Consider the following 17,824-nt stretch of genomic DNA (forward strand, 5'->3'; position numbering starts at 1 on the left):
ACTCGGAGGTGAAGGACCGGAGTCCATAAAGCCGGCACAGACTGGGAGCACTCGTTATAATTGTTGTGCTTACTCATTAAGTGTCCTGTCTTTCCACCTTTAATTATATAACCAAAAACTCGTGCATGTGTCTGTGTAGGTGTGCTCAGCTGTGCACCAATGTGTGACACTTAGAGATGGGCATCAGGTGACTTCCTCTATTGCTCCCCGTCATATTTGTGAGGCAGGGTCTCTCACTGAAGAAGAAGATTGCCTCTTGAGCTGCTCTAGCTGTTCTAGAAGCCTCTAAGATTCTCCTTGTCTCCACCTTCCAGCATCAGGATGATAGATGTAAGCAATGCCCAGCCCCAAACCAAGGTCATAAAGCTTGAGCAGTGAGCACTTTGGCCACTGAGCCACCCCGAATCCTTTCCACGGGTGCACTGTGCATACCGTGTGTTCTCCAGTATTCACCTCGAAACACAGAAGCACGGCTACTTCCCCTGCAAATTCCTTCTTAAGATTTGTTTATTTTCTGCATGTGAGTGGTTTGCCTACATGTGTGCCTGTGTACTGCATGCAAGCCTGGTGCCCTATGGAAGCCAGAAGAGGAGCCATCGATCCCCTGGGTCTGGAGTTACAGACAGCTGTGGGGCTAGCATGTGGCTGCTGGCAACTAGACCTGGGTGCTCTAGTAAGACTAGCCTGTACTCTTCATCACTAAGCCATCTCTCCAGCCCTTCCCTGAAAACGTCCAGAGCAGGACAATTTCTCACCATTATTATGACTCTGTATATAAGACATTTAGGCACTTTTAGTCTTTTCAAAATTAGTTGTCAGAATGGAAAATATCATAGCCATGTAAGGATGGGCCACTGTGAACAGGCTGGTAAACTAAAGTCAAAGTGCTCAAAAACAAACAAACAAACAAACAAACAAACAAACAAAAACATTTCTAGTTTCACTGCTGACTAGCACTCTTAAAACTTGAGTTGATTTGATTTACTTTTGTGAGGTTTTATGGTGTGATTCTGCTAATTTGCCATTTTCTTCCTTGAGAGTTTCCAGATTCCAAAACAATGATCTATTGAACAAATGATGATTGCTTGCCTCCTGTATGGACTGTGCTCTGAAAGGAAGAACTTGGCACAGAAGACACTGCTTACAGAAACATTCAAGACTTTCAGAATCTGCTTGTTGTGGCCATTTTCGACATACCTCCTGACAAGTGACTATATTAATAGCCTCAACTAGAAGACAAGTTTCTAGAAGCTGTATACTTCATGGATTATTGGGTGCACAGGGTGATGCAGCACATATAAAATAGATGTATGTGCCTGAAAGAAGACTAGAGAGGATCAAGGACATATGTGTAAAGCCATGGTGAATACTCTACACATTCTGACTTAAAATACTAGCTTCTGCTCCTCATTATCAGTGACTATTTCATAAGGGAACAGTAATGAAGTGAAAGTCAGGCCTGCTGGCCAGAAATTTACATCCATCACTTTTCTCCAGGCCATGCATAGATTTATTTCATTCTCACAGGAACAAGGCAAGTGGGGGCTGATCTCTGTCAATTAAAAAAAAAAAACATTGACCAAGTAAGTCAGCTAATACACGAAAAAGCAAAAAATTAAACCCAAAACAATCAGACTCTAGAATCCAATTTGAATGACTATTTTTTCTAGTTTGAATGTCATGACTAGATCAATAAAATAACAACAACAACAACAACAACAACAACAAAGCACTGTACATAAAAGTGTAAGCTCTTAAGTGACAGGAAGCCTTGGTCAATTCTCCTAATTTTTGAGGTATAACTTCCCAAATTTTTTGACAGAGACCTCCACTGAATACAGGCTGCTTAATGTGGTAAGCTGGGGTTGGGATTTTATAATGTGCACAAACTAGACCAGAACACCCTGCTGCCATGGCATGCCACAAACTGAGGACCATGTGTGGGCACACTGCAATGACCGGCCAAGGCCCAGTGAGGTCAAGCACCTCCACAGTGATGGCATCCTCATCACCCTGCTGACACCCACAAACTTCTCACTCTCTCACCATCATCCTAAAACTTCCACAGGATCTTCCCTGCTATTCCCCAGTGACAGTCTGATATCTTCCACTTTCATTTTTACATAACTGTTAATATAGTCTTTGTGGTACTTTACATAGTTCTTTACCAGGCTGATCATCTTCCTGTAAGTGTGGAAAACAGCCAGATCCCACTCCCCGCCCCAAGCCACGCCTCCAACACTATCTTCAGCACTTCCTCATACATCAAGTCCACAGACAAGAACTATTCCCTTGCTTCAGTGGACAGGATCAGTTCTAACACAGAACTGTGAAATTCACAAGGCCAAGTGTCCCATTTTGAAAAGATGGCAAGCAACAAAACAATGATAAAAACCAAAGTGTAAAGAGTCTTCATGCCCTCGTAGCTGGTCCCAGCACCCCAAAGTCATGTGGGTCACTTTATGCCTCCGAACTAGTGGCAGGAATTAAGATCAGACTTGTAAAAGCCAGTAGGGCTTTAATTTTGATTTTATTATTTGTGAAGTATAATAGTTTTTTTTTAATATTTGTTACCTGCCAAAAGGATTTTCTTTCTTTCTTTTCTTTTTTTAACAGAGCCGTTCAAGGGTATTGTTTATGCAAGGGCATAAAATTCCTCCAGTTCAATGACTATAAGAAAATCATTTGGGGGGGGGAAAAAAGGATACGAAAAATTATGCCACCTCTGTGGTGTGATAACCAATATAAATAAATTCGTGTTATATATGCCAAATCCTAACTAAAATAAGAAAATATAATAGGCAGTGAGTTTTTTAAGATGGAAATTTCTTTTAAAAGCGTACTATTCTATCTACTTCTAATCCTCATCATAACTCATCTCAAACAGTAAGCTAGTGTTTCTTGAATGAAGTCTTTTCTGGCAGGACTGCAAATTCCGAGACATAGAAATAAGAAGACCACAACTGTCAGCAAAGACAAGGAGGAATACCAACCAAGACCCAATATTTATTAGAAAGCAACTGTGGGAGAATGCAGCTTTAATTGTGCATACATATTTTTATTCATTAAGATGAATAAGCAACCAAATCCCACACTATGGTGTCCTGGCCTCATAACACATTAATAAAGTTTCTTAAAGGTTTTGGCAGGGGGCCAGCACAGTCCATTACCTCTTTGCAAGTTGTAAAAAGAAGGAAAGTCATTTCAGTCTGTTCTGTGGTTATGAATGAAACAGCAGGCGGCCTGCATGGAAACGTCACTTTGGATATGGTGGTGGTAATGAACACTTTGCTGATCAGTTGTGGAGAGCTGTGGAGAAGTTAATGCATCCCACCACAGCCAGGGGAAAGAGCGGAGGCCTCCACGTTCAGATCTGTTGATCTTGCTAATAGGCTGTCACACAGCATCTGGGTAAACTTAGCCACTGTGAAACCCAAAATTATAGAATGCATCTTATGCCACTAAGCTGTTCTCTGATCACTTTTTTTTTTTTTTTGGTCATAAAACCTAGCTGCTTCAAGCATATACGTCATGAAGTCTGGACTGTAAAAATCTGAGGGGAAATCTTTAACTGAAAAAAACAAAATTGTCCCTTCGCAGTGTTTTGTTTAGCATGCTTGAGTTAAGTCATATAAATATCTACAACAATTGGTAGCCACGTGTTTGTCTCCGACTTTGCCTAACAATTTGAAGTGAAGTGCAGCAGTTCTCCCCAAAGCTTTACAATGCCATCTGGTCTCATTTTCACAACACCACAAACATTTTCCTTAGGAAAAAACGATACAATATTTCGCTTCCTTTCAAGAATGAAAACTTCAATGAAACTAAACGTACATAGAAGCGTCCAAGTTACCAAGTAAAGCCCCCAACACAGGGTACCCAAGTTTTGGAGTAAACCCAAATGCAGGGTGCATTTCAGACACCTTCTGGTTCAGCTCTTTCATGTACTCCACTATAACCATAAAAGTTGTTGTTTTTTAAGGTTCTAACAAATAATAATTAGAAAGTTTTAAAATATTTTTAAAAATAACTTAAAGATTAAAACTGTGGGTTACAAAGACTAAAAATTTAGATTGATTCATTGTTTTGTCATTTTGGTTGTGCAAAAATATGTAAAGTGTATGCACACATACATACTTGTGCATTAATACAGCACATGTACAGGCCAACTCTACCATTCTCCATCCAGACAGGAAGAGCACCATTAGTTACTTCTGCTTGTTAAAACCACAAATTGACTATAATGATCTAGCAACTCATATGAGTGCAAAACATAACATTTCAAAGAGAAGAGGCAATGATAGTAAGTATAACAGAAAGAATCGTTCATTCTTCACTTTAGTCTTTTACAAGGGAAAAAACAGGAAGAATATTTTTAACCTTCAAACGTAAGTGTTCTTTGGCTGCGTCCTGAAGTGCCCTTCCTTCTTATTTCAGGTTTCATTGAGCCCATCCAGATGTGTATTGTTTTAGCTGTGTCTCTTGTATGCTACAGATTTTCTGTGAATGTTACTTTTGGCTAGGTGAAAATGTAGGAAAGTCTTGCTAAAAACTGAAATTCTCATCTATAGAAATCAATCCTTTTGTTTCTGTTTGGACTAAAAGCTAGAAATGGTATTTAATAATTGTCCCATAATAATTTAGGGTAAGTTAACTTTCATATATTATACCTGTTATGTTATAATAATATGCATATATTTATTATGAACATATATTAGTCTATACTTGCATTATATATATGTATATATATACATATATATATATATACACACACACGTGTGTGTGTGTGTGTGTGTGTGTATTCTGCCATGTTAGAAAGAACTGGAACTTGGAAAAGACATGGTATAAAACTGCTATTTTTTAAAAATTTAAAAGAAGATCGGGAGCAATGATAAAGTTTTAAAGACATGCCTTGGTTCAGCAGAACCCATGTGGTGAAAGGAGAAAACTGACTCCAGCAAGGCATCCTCTGACTTTCACACCTGCCCATGCACACACAAACAAGGCTGCTCTTAGTCCCACAAACCCAACTATTTGCTAGAGTAGTTTTTGGTGTTTGGTGGTGGTGGCAGTGTGTGTTTAATAGTAATATTACCTGACCTATTTTTATTTACCTAAAATTAGAATTTCACTAGAAATCTGCATCCACAGAACAACCTGTATTCATTTATGGGTGCTTTTCTTAAAATAAATGCACTCCTTTCCTATATCAATAGTTTGAAACATACAGAAACAGACGGAATATGAGAATTGTGTAGACTCTACACTATCTACAAAACAAAGTAGTAAAATTATTCTAGTGACTTTAAAATGGCAGGCACATCTATAAAAATCAGTAAAAATAGGGAGGAGGGGGCTGTGATCACCCCAATATCCACCTTAAAATGAAAGAAAAAGGCACTGTGCTATATGGTACTCAAGGCAAGCATCAGGACAAAGGCCACTCTGAATCCAGAACTCAAAGTCATAGAGGTTGGTGCTGAGTGTCAGGACTGGCAGTTCATTGACTCCTAAGAGATTCTGAGCAGCCTGGCCTCCTCCGGACAGCCTCAGCTGACAGGTGCCCTTCACATCAGCCTTATCCTGTATTTCCCAATGAGACTGGAGAAGAACTTGTGGGCACAGGAGGCCTGGTGGCACTCAGAGGAAGGACAGCAGGTTACCAAGAACAGACTTGATACCCTATGAGCATATACAGGGGGAGGAGGTCCCCCTCAATCACAGTCATAGGGGAGGGGAGTAAGGGGAAAATGGGAGGAAGGGAAGAATGGGAGGATACAAGGGATGGGATAACCATTGAGATGTAATATGAATAAATTAATAAAGTATTTTTTTTTAAATGATGAACAAAGAGACACAGATAAGATGCTAATGGAGGAAACACTTCAGAAAGTGTGCTGTCATCAAGAATGAATTAAAGTATTTAAATGATCTCTCAGGTACTGAATGTGTCTGGCATTAGTGTTAATGTGAATAAAGTACCCATGAGGGTAAGGATGACCACATGATAGTACTAGGCATCCCCTAATAACGAACACAAAACAACTCCAAATTAACAAATATCTATGACACTTAGGCCTACAGCTATGATGGCTGTCCACGATCTGCTTGGATGGGCAAACTAAAAGGCTGATGTTAATAACCAGTATATTTACCTCTAAACAATGAGAACAAAACTGCTCTAATTCACTTCAAGACATGTTGAGTTACTTTACCCACTCAGTGACTTGATGTTGGCTAGATATCATTCATATACTTTGTTCCTGGTCTGAGAAGGTAGATATACATGATTATATACTCATTTAATTATTAAATTGAATCAGATCTCAATGCACAAAAAGTAAAAAATTAAAACCCAGTGTATCACCTCCTAAAGGGTTTATTTCTAAAATGACTTGGAAAGTTCAAAAGGCAACTAACTAACTAAATACAGGACTGAGAATTTCAAACTTTTCCAAGTAATTTGAGTGCATTTCCAAGTGAGTAATACCGTGAATAATTTGGGTAAACCATACCAGATATTTTGTAACTTTTCTGAAAAAAAAAAGTTGTTAAAAAGATTGGTACCACTTCACATAATACATGCTTTAAAAATTATAATAAAGTAATCCCATTATATCCAGGACACTGTAAACCCTTCCATGGGAGCCACCTTATCCCAGTAACCCTGTGAGGCATCACTATTCCCATTTCATTGATAAGAAATCGAGGTACAAAGAGATGCAATGTTTTACCCAGGGTCACGGTCTGGTAGACTCATGCCTGGAGAATAATTAGCTCAAGTTAGATGAAGGCTGCTTCCTTCTTCCCCATTCCAGCCCCAGACACACATAAACACAAAAGCACTTCAGTGAAATGTGAGAAACAACCAAAAATTCCACCAGCCACCTCCATGTGATTTGCCTAAGCCTATTTGTACTTTTGTACTTTTGTAAGCATTGGTTTTGACGGGATACAGAACACACTGTCATGTCTTTTTAAAATACCACAAAAGACCTCTCACTACCTGGGAAGTCTCCATAGCAGAAAGCCACAGCAGGAAGTCTGCCGTATGAGTTGAGCCTTCGGAAATGATGAGTTGCCTACCACAGTCCTCCATCCTAGGTCAAATGGGGGACTTACAATAGCTCTGCAGCTCTATCGTGCATATGAGGGGTTCTTCAGCGTTAACATTCTGAGAATCGCTTTTAGAACTTATTCCAGCAGTTTACGGCCCATTGTCAGAGTCTGAACAAGTCAGAGCAAGACCCTTGTCTCTGCATTTCACAGGAGCTCACATGATGCCGATGCTACCAGTCCTAAGACCACTCTGGAGAGCACAGCTACAGGGTAGTGTGGAAAACTAATCAGATGGGGTTAAAGTGACTACGTTGCTTTCCAAACCTTAGTTAGAAACCCAAGTGCTTAATGAGTAACAGCACATGGGCATCCAGGGCTGTACCCAGACTCACCTCAGGATTCCACCTACAGCCATCATCTGCAGGAAGCCTTCTCTCCACTGAATTTTTCAGAGAGAGACAGAAAGAGAGAGAGAGAGAGAGAGACAGACAGACAGACAGACAGACAGACAGACAGACAGACAGACAGACAGAGCTCTCTGGCCAGAAAACATGTCCCTTTTTGTCCTAACACTTCTACGAGTTGTAGCTGTTCTTATTTACTTCGGTTCTCAGACACCTAAAGTGGTCGGTAAACGGATGCCCCGCCCCTGACCCCCTCTGCTCCTGTTCTTCCACATCCGGCATCCATTATCATCTCACGTCCTTTAACAGTCCAAAGCCACGGTCAGACAATGCATCAGCTCTCAGATGCTTCCAACAGATCTATCCTTTGGCATCGCACCACACTCTACCTCCCGCAAGCAGACCACAGCCTCACTCATCACCAATCCTTTCACTTAAGCAGAAAAGAAATGGAAAACCCAAAGAGAACACATTCTCAGCCGACCACATCCTGAGCTGACCACACCCCTGCATCAAGTCTTGCTTTCTTCTTCTCCTCTGCCCTGAGACCTTCTCTGCAGGCCCTGTGCCTGCTCACGGAATTCTGGCTTCATGGCCAGGACCTGTACACACAGAGAGCAGTTTAATGCTTTGCTGTCACATCTGGGCTATCTTCACTCTTGAAGTAGAGGCCCTATGTGTTTTGTCAGCAGTGCTGAAGGCACACTGTGGAGCTGGGAAACATCTACATTCTCAGAAGGCCCAAATGCCACTTTCCATTCACACCTCTTCCATTTGTACTGGCCAGACTCCCAGCACCCTCCCAGCCAAAGAGGTTTCCTCTAAGAACTAGCCAACTTTTTTCTCTTGGATTGAAATACGTATGCATCCTTATATGTGTAAACATACAGGTATTTTCCTAATTGTACCTTCCTTTATATATATTAGGATTTTCCTAATTGTACCCCTTTTTTAATATTGACTACCAGGAAACTCTTGCTTATATGGTGTTTATTATCCAGGAATGAACATGTCTGAAGTTGCTACAACTATATATAAATCTGTTCTCTGATGGTCTCAGATGCTCTATTTTTCCTGTTTATTTGGCCCTACCTCGCTTCTCCATTTGAAATTTGTCTTTATGATATTGACTGTGAATGTTCTACTCTAAGTTGCTTTATTCTACAGTGCAGCATGCAGAGGGATGACAACAAAACTACAAAGACAGTCACTCTAAGCAATCAATTTAAACGGATCCTACCCATATACTATGTAGGAATGTATCCATTTGTATGAGTGTATGCTAATTAGTGTGGACACAAGGGTAGATAGAACACCCATTGGTAGAATGCTTACCTAGCATGTGCAAGAACCTGGGCTCAATTCCAGCACAAAAATAGAAAAAGAAAATATAAAAATGAATTAAGTGTAAAAACAAAGGACACGTGAAGAAGAAATGGTGAGAAGGACATTGATTTCCTGCTTCTACCTGCACATAGCAATTATGTTCGATAAATGCATTACTTTTAATTTCTCATGGTACATGGTTGGATAAAAGTGATCTTATGCCAAGCTCATTAACAAGGCAGTAAGCAGAGCAGGCAAAAAGAGAAACAGCTACAGCAGTTTCCACTTAATCTCCCAAGACACTAACTTTCACACTAGTTTCTAGCAGACTAGGTAATGCATTTGTAACAACAACAAAATGAGTAAAGAGTGCACATAAATAGAATGAAGAGGTTGAATAATATAATCTCCTTTATCCATTTATTAGTTTAAATAAAACATGGAGATAACTTTGATCATCTTCACAACTAGGTGACAAGGTAAACATATGCATACACCAGCTAAAGGTCATTTTAAGAATATATGACTGTTTGACCACATCCCCTGAGTGGGAAAGGCCTGGCGGCAACTCAGAGGAAGGATAGCAGGCTACCAAGGGGAGACTTGATACCCTATGAGTATATAAAGGGGGAGGAGGTCCCCCTCAGTCACAGTCACAGGGGAGGGGAGTAGGGGGAAAGCGGGAGGGAGAAAGGAATAGGAGGATACAAGGGATAGGGTAACAATTGAGATGTAATATGAACAAATTAATAAATTATTTAAAAAAAGAATATATGACTATTAAGGTTAACTGAATAAAGGGTTTGTCTATTTAGTGGTGAAGTAAGCACACTAAATAAATGTGTGAAACATTGTACTGTCCTGTTCTGGAGATATATAACCCAGTGTCACAACGCGTGAGGGCCTAAGGACAACGTGGGGTAAAGAATCATAAGGTAAAATAAACCTTCTACTTAATAAGTTATTACATTATCTACAAAGATCATTCTCAAGAAGCCTGACAAAGGTGCGCCATTTGTTAACAGTGAGGTTTATTTTTTCCTGAACAATACATGAGTCTACATGTCAGTGTCATTTATGATTTCTTATGTGCTGCTACATTTCTGTTTTTAAAAAAAAGCAAGAATGACTCTTACTATTGGAGCATGATCGTTTAAATGGCTTTTCTTATTTTTTAAAGTATGTTTATGTATATGACTGGGTGTGGGTCTGTGCATGTGAGCTCAGACACCCAGAGCCCAGAGCATCAGGCTCCCTGGAACTGGAGTTAATGGCGGTTGTGAATTGCTGGACACGGCTGTAGGTGGTGGGGCTCTAACTCAGTCCTCTCAAAGCCCAATACAACCTTGTAACTACCAAACCATCTCTCCAGCTGCTTTAAAAAAAAAAAAGCATAATTTTGAAAAGAATTTTCAACTGACTTGTCCATCTGCTTGCTTTACGTAACAAGAATCAGCCTCCTGATACGTCATAATTTCTTTCAAGAACTCTTATCCTAGAACTGAGACGTTTCCAACTCTCAGTACAGTTAAGCACACTGCATGTGGTAGCTGCATAATATTAACTACCAGATAAACATCACTCTTGGCAATGGTGATAAAGCTGGGACACTTCGAACTGTAAAGAACGCAGGCAAATTCAAATTTAGCTTTAGAAAATAACGTTTAGCACTGACATTTTTGTCTTGTGGAGATGAAGCATCAGAATCTGCTTGAGACAAGTCACAGCCGGAGATCAACAACTTTGCTTTTTCCACTTAATATAAGTTTGGATGAATGGTAAAATACTTAAATCACTTCAAATTAGCAGTCGCTTGCAAAACATAAAAATCAACAGGTAAGGGAGGCTTCCCAGATGGGGAAGCTAGGCCTACACACCTCCCCAAGATGCTCTGCTGACGCCATCGTGTCCTGGAAAGCAAAATTCAGTAAGGGTTTGAGTGCACGTGTGCGGGTAAGTGTGGAGGAACGGGCTGAAGACAAGGTAAGCCCCACAAAAACTGAACCTCAGAAGAGGCAATGCTGTCCCGCACAGGTGCAGGACCCATTTGGTCCTATGAAACAACCTGAAAACCAGCCAAGCTCCCCTGCTCACACTTGTAGCAAATACTGGCAGAATATTTACCTAACTGACTGAAATAAAATCGGTATGGGATTTCAGTAATACTAGAATCCATAAGTATGTTAAGTGCAAAGTCATATTATTTGCATTAAATCGGCTGTTTTGTTCAATCTCCTACTGATGCTTGAGGAAACATTAGTATTAATTTACAGAGCTTCCAGGCAGCACATTCTCTTAGGCTATCTGTTTTCCGTATTACTACGTTCAACTCACACTGTCTCCTATTTAAAGGATGTAGGATCTAAGCTAGATGCTGAACAAATTATTTCTGGTGTGGACACAAGCAACCAAAATAAGATACGAGAGTCTCAAATTATTTAATAATAATTGCATATTCAATTGCAGAACAGAAACTATGCAAAATCTAAGCTTGTTGTTCAGAAAGAGCCATCAAATCTTGGTCTGGAAAGTCACTTGCTGATTATCCCAGTTAAGAAAGGATTTTACTATATCAATATTTATTATTTATTCATTTATCCTGTTTCATGATCTGAAAAATTGGAGAATGCTTATTAAAGCATACATGTCACTGAGATAAAAAGAAATATGAGTTCATCTGGGTGAAGAGAGAAACTCAAGTTAAGCAAGTGTGTGTATGGGTATCAAGACTTCACATCCCAGGACTTGGTCAGAGAGCTGTTCTAATGTCCCAGGCTCCCTTTCTTCCATGTCTGCTGAGAAGCTGTGCATCGCCAAGATCTAAGGACACTTTGAGAAGGAGGCAAGGATCACTCTCCACAGAAAAACAGCAGAAGTAATGAGGTGTGAGCATCTGAGCAGCCCTGGAAAAGCAGACATGCTCCCAAAGAAAAGGAGCCTGTGTCTAAGAAATGGGGACAGACCTCATCACAGTGCGCTAGGCAGGTCAGATATGAAACAGGGATGTTAACATGTTATAAAAGTTTGGCGGCTTTATATTCAGCATCTATTCAAGAATCTGACTTTGAATAACCTCAAAACCAGCCTGTCTTCAGAGCTCTGCCCAGGCTTCTCAAGCAGCAGCTGATGAAACCCAGATGCCACCAGGCGGCCTTGTGTCCTAGCCAGCATGGCTTCAATGCAGCTTGTGAAAACTTTTCCCACATCAGTATGGGACTCTAAAGGTCATGAGAAAATAGTAAGGAGCTCTTAGGCAACTCTTAGCTGAGGTCCTGGCCACCTAGGATACCGAGGACCATGGATGCCACGAAACCAGTCTACAGTGCCCTTCATTGCTGATATGTGATTTTGGTCTTTGGTTTACTGGAGACCTTATTGAGGAACAGAAGAGGCCACTAAAGAGGTTTAGTCAGGTCTTTGGCATCTGAAATCTGTTGTCCCTTTTTCCACGAACTCAGTGTGACAACAAGCTACCCTTCCTCCAACCATAATCAAGAGACAACGTCCTGTCTGTGTATCTTGCCCTTGGAAGTTCAGTAGAACATTTGTGAAGAAGCACAGCCTGTCCTCTGGGGACCTAACCCGTCCTCTCAGCTCCTCCCCCAGCTTCAACCAAACACATCTGACCTCACTCTCCCACCACAAAAAAAAGTTTCTCAAGTGCTAGCTTTTCATGAAGTGGTGGTTACTATCACTCATGGCAGAAACTTTGGTGGCATTAGCCCCTTCCCTCTCCTAAATGTTGAATCCTATAGAGTGTGACACACTTTCTGACTGTTCCCTTCTGCTGTGCCTAAAGGCCTGTTGTTGCTTTGATTATGTAAGATTAAGAATATCGATGTTTCCAACAAACTTAAGATGCAGTTAAGTAAGAATGGCTTCATAATAAACTGTATTTATCATATACTCATACAGCTAAAATGAATCTGTTCTATAGTCTTTGGAAGATCACTAACACACCTTTAAATATTTTATATAAAGGCATACTTCCAAATAAGATATAATTTAGGTTATGATGTCAATATTGCAAGCCTTGCTACTTTAGCTTACAGACACGTCCACCCAAGCTTACAAACAGTTCTACACTTGCTGCCATCGTACTTACTAAGGCCACGATTTTGCTCACTTGTGCTATTTCTGTTTTATATGTATTTTACAGAGGAGGTTGTTTTCCTAGAGACTTTACCAAACAGGAAGTAAAGCTTGAGAGAGCGCTAACAGCCTGCCAGCATGCCAGAGATGGCTTTAGGAGAAAACCTTGAGTGCATGACACCATAGATTCAAGAAACAAGGCGCTAGGGATGTAGCCTCGTGGTGGTAGCAGCAGTGTGTACGTCTGCCTGGCATGCACAAGGCCTTGCTTAGTAGAGGAGGGGAGGAAAGAAGAGGGAAAGAAGGAAGAAAATACAAAACTGAGGAAGTAGGAGTTCAAAACGTGACAAGTTCTTTACACAGTGAAATAAACACCGTGGTTCATAAAGTAGCCTATCATGAGTGGACCTGATGCTTGATTCATTTCACCAGAAGAAGCCACGCCATGACTCTGGAGGCAGTGGTACCACATCTAAGAAACCCAGGCCTTCCCTGTGAGAGGAAAAACTGTACCAAGGACTTGTATTCATCCTTGGGCCCAGGAGGGCATCCAAACAACAGCATGTGTCCCCAGCAAGTACCAGCCTGGTCCCTCCACACTCTGTTTACTGAATGGTTAACGCATTGTCTCCTAGTTGTGTCTAGAGGGCTCATCTCTGTTGCAAGTGAAACAAAGGCAAAAGTCAAGGACCATGATCTTGAATTCTCCTCAGCAAGGGTCAGTAAAAACTTCTAAAGTTCATCTTACTATTTATTAAAAAAAGATGGTGATGCAGAGCCATTGCAAAGTAAGCCACAAAAGAACACTGTTTTTAAATTAGTACATAAACCAAAAATAAGATAAAACCATCTCTATGACACTGCCCTTGTACTTTGTGGTTCCATGCCTTAGAAAGATGCTTTGAATGTCATTTGTAATGCTATTTCACTAGATGAAAGCTATAGCATCCTTCAAATATAATTAAGCAAGGCCTCTAATACATTCACAAGGAACCAGAGCTCAAGAGAATCCAAGAGCTTTGCTTGGGAACCAAGCTGTTCCCATTGTCTCTCTGGATGACGATGGATTTGTAGTCTTCCCAACACTGGACCCCGCCAGCGGCCCCATACCATGCCCTTTCCGCACCCATGCCCACCACCTCGCCAGCCACATCGCTCCTTATACTTCTCCTCTTATTCCTGCCCTCCCCAGCGTTTTACTCTTTCCTACAAAATTCTCATCACCCTTTTGACGAAATGAAAGAGAAACTTCCATCTTCTCTTTTTGACCTTCTCATCAGTAGAAACGAGCACAATACAAACAAGTTTCTACAATTTCAAGGTTCCACTCTTCTTATGGCGAAAATCACACACGCAGCAGAGTCCCACCCTTCTGCATCTCCTGAGAGAAGCATGTGTTACGCTGTCTACCTGCCCATCGCCTCCTGACCTTCAAGTCTGTGAGCTCCTCTACAACCTCAATCTGAGTTATCAAACCGTGTATTCCCAGATCAAGACAAATGCTGACACAGCAGGAGTTCCTGCCCTCTGTACCCCGGCTTCTGTTGGATATTCTTATATTTCATTTACAATCCAGTCCCCTTTCTTTACCATGGTGACAGTCCTGTATGACAACATGAAGTGATTCTCATGGCTTGAACATTTGAGCTTCCTAAATTCCAGATTCTAAGTATTTACAAGGCCACAGTCACATGGCAGGGGCTCGGCTAAGCGTACCTTCTCACTAGAGTCCAAAGCAGTTCTATGGACTAGGGGGGATCCCCTGCGATTGCCAGTAGTCAGCTGTTTTGATGTGTAAGTCTGTTATTATGTGTTCATATGGCCATAATAGCCTCATTTTTGCAATTGAGGCTTATAAGAGTAAATGTCTCCCCAAAGCCATATACCTCAAATATATGAGCCTCCAAAAGCCCTGTCCTACATTGTTCCCCAAGTTTCTGTGTCTCCCCAACACTGCCAAGTGGTCTGAACTTAGATGGCTTTAATCTGCCTTGCTTCCATCAACAGTCAAGCCAGCCTTAAGAACGGCCTCCTCCCATGGCATTTCCTGGTAAGTCCCATGACAAGCTGATCCCTGCTGCTAAAATCCATGGCGTCATTGAACGAGCTGCCTCTGGTGCACCCCAAATGCCCCCCCCGCCATTCATTACCAGTCACTTCCCTCTTCTCCAAATGCAGACTTAGTGAAGACAGTAAGCATGTCACTCTCCCTCTTTAAGATCATAATTTCTCACTTATTAAATAAGCATATCAGAAAGATTCAGTGATTTCACTTTCTTTTTAGTAGAAATTATATAAATGAAGCAATGAATTTCCCTTTAAAGTGAAATCGAAGCACATATAGAAACCCCCCCCCCCAGCTCCTGTTTAAGAAAAGAAGACATGAAGAGTCTGCTTGCCTAACACCCTCCAAATCTACAAAGAGATCGACTCCTGGCTTTTCCAGAAGCAGCTGTCCTTCTGTTTATCCGGAAGCACCATGCCCAGCACACTGATTCTTTCAGATATTTTAATATTGCAAAGACTTCTTTCTTCATCATCTGTGTCCAGTCTCTATTTTTCCAAAATGCTTCCTCCATTTCATGTTCTAAGACGGCTTGGAGCATGAACTGCCCTTGTTCACACACCCACAACGCCCACTCCCTACCATCTGAGATACATCTGTAAGGTGATCGCTGCAATTTCCTGCTCTGCTCTATAATCCCACATGATCCCCAGATGATGACACCATAGATTTTACTCCCCTGACTCTGGAGTAGATGGCACACTTGATGACAAAAAGGACCTAAGGCCACTGGGTCTGACCTCAGCCAACGAACTCTTTAAAAGGAGACTCTTCTCTAGCTTGTCTCAGAAGACAAGCCCGAGAGCTTGAAAGCACAGGAAGGGCCCTCGCTGTCTAAAGGACAGGATGGAACTCAGGCAGCCTGTAAGGACTGGGTGTAGCCATCAACAGCCGGCAAAGAAACCATATGCCCATAAGTGTTACACTCAGCCAACACCAAGAAGCTTTAAAACAGTTTCCTTCCACTCTTGCCCCAGCCTCCAGGTGAGAACTCACCCAGGCCAAACACTGATTTTAATCTTGGAACAAACAGGGCAGAGAACACAGCTACGTGGCACAGGCTAGCTTGTGAATAGGCACTCCTTGTAGGCAATAAATTTGTTGGTATTTGATGATATACCCTGAAACATTTAGGCTTACAGAATGATGTTGCTGTATCATCTGACATCCATATCCCAAAGAGCCTTTCCCCAAATCCAGTCTCAACCATTCTAATACTAATTCCAGCCACTCAAGCTGGTGCCCTGGGTTTGGGCCCTACTACTGCCTTCACCAGATCTGCCTTCTCTATACGTGGAGTTTAGAAACTTTCTTTGGACCAGCTCAAATTGTGTGCCCTCCCCCACCCCCCCATCTTTGTACCTTGCAGTGCTCCACCTTGCAGAGACCTCCTTCCTGTGGTCTCTCCACAATGTCACCTACAATGCTAGGCACTGATTTACAGAGCTAAGAGAAGCTCAGGGAGCAGAGACAACATGACAGAAGCCTTACTCCACCACGAGGAAAGCCAGGCTGCATTCTGAAGCAGAAAAAGCAGTTGGAGACCACTTACTGCCCTTGTTCACCAAGTGGGTCCAGTCTTTGATGACACTCCCCTTATGGCAAATGACTTTGTAAGACTCCCATTCTGATGAACAACACTAATTAACTCCTTTGCTGCAGTATTTTTGCTGAACTACGCGTTTGTAACAATTTCCGCAAGTCTGGTTCTCGCATGTATGTTTCCCATATAAATATAAATAGAATATAACTTAAAATTATGAATCCTGAATTTAAAATTTTTTTACAGTGTATACATATGTGACAACCACTAATTACTTAATGGCCATGTGACTTCTTAATTACTTTCTTTATTGTCTAACTCAACAGGAGTATCCCATTAAAAGGTAAAATTCTGACACATCAAGTTCAAAGAAAGGAGGGAAAAAAGAGGAAGAAATCTTCATCATCCCTAGCTCTGTTCCCCTAAATCTACCAAATCTGAACCTCACAAGGAAATGCAAGTGGTCCTCTCCAATACACAGCCGAGAACCCACCAGGTCCTGTATGTTAGACACAGCACTAAGAACCCACCAGGTACATTGGGATCTTTCCTGGCTCTGCACCTCTTGAGCCGCGGGGCCAAGACACTCTGTCTGAGATGCCACAGATAGATGCTCTCCTTACCTCCACTTGCCTACAAATAATCTAACACAATATTGAAAGAAATTAGCTCGGAGAAGTAAAGAAAAAGAAAAGCACTCTTTCCCAGTATATTCCCTCTAATCCCACATTTCCTGGAACAATTAATATCTCTTGACATATTTCTACACAGAAAGCCTTCTACAAAGAGGCATAAATAAGGTAGAAAATAATTGGTAGGCCACCCAGGAAACCATACCATCATCTGTTCAAGACCCTTGTCACTGCCACCACTGTCAATTTTTAGTCCTTACTTCATCGCTGCAGGGAGAAGCTTTATTTCCCTAATAATAGACAACTGTGATGTTATCCCTAAAACAGATAGCTAAGAAATAATAAAGGTATTGAATTGAAATTGTCCTTTAAAAATGTGGGGGATATACATGATCACAATGTAATACTCTACCTTGTCTTAATCTCCTCAATAATTTGTATTTACCATTGTCCTGTTACAGTTCGATTTAAAGTAGGTAGACAACATCTTGGAGAAAGTTAAGTACTTATTCAATTGTGTAAAGTTTGCTTTGAAAGTATGGCCATGCTGGGCACAATGGCACACGCTTGTAATCTCAGCATTTGGGCAGGAAGAGGCAGGCGAATCTCTGTGAGTTCTAGGCCAGCCTGGTCTACAAATCCAGTCCAGGACGGCCAAGGCTACACAGAGAAACCCTGTCTCAAAAAATAAGTATTACCATCT

The 17,824-nt window shown here is 41.3% G+C and overlaps 1 protein-coding gene across 8 annotated transcripts in view; it reads right to left on the reverse strand.

The window, feature by feature from the left end:
- NFIB (nuclear factor I B) overlaps nucleotides 1-17,824 on the reverse strand; it is a 217,570-nt gene that overhangs the window by 118,172 nt on the left and 81,574 nt on the right. The window contains exon 1 of one of the 8 annotated variants that reach the window (XM_084796653.1): nucleotides 14,311-14,400. The exons of the other annotated variants lie outside the window; for them this stretch is intronic. The gene's annotated coding sequence lies outside the window, so the exon portion shown is untranslated. Of the gene's footprint in view, nucleotides 1-14,310; nucleotides 14,401-17,824 lie in introns of those variants that run through there. 8 annotated transcript variants of the gene reach the window in all.

The sequence above is a fragment of the Acomys minous genome, assembly GCF_964271855.1.
Source record: "Acomys minous genome assembly, chromosome: 1".
NCBI classification, from domain to species: domain Eukaryota; kingdom Metazoa; phylum Chordata; class Mammalia; order Rodentia; family Muridae; genus Acomys; species Acomys minous.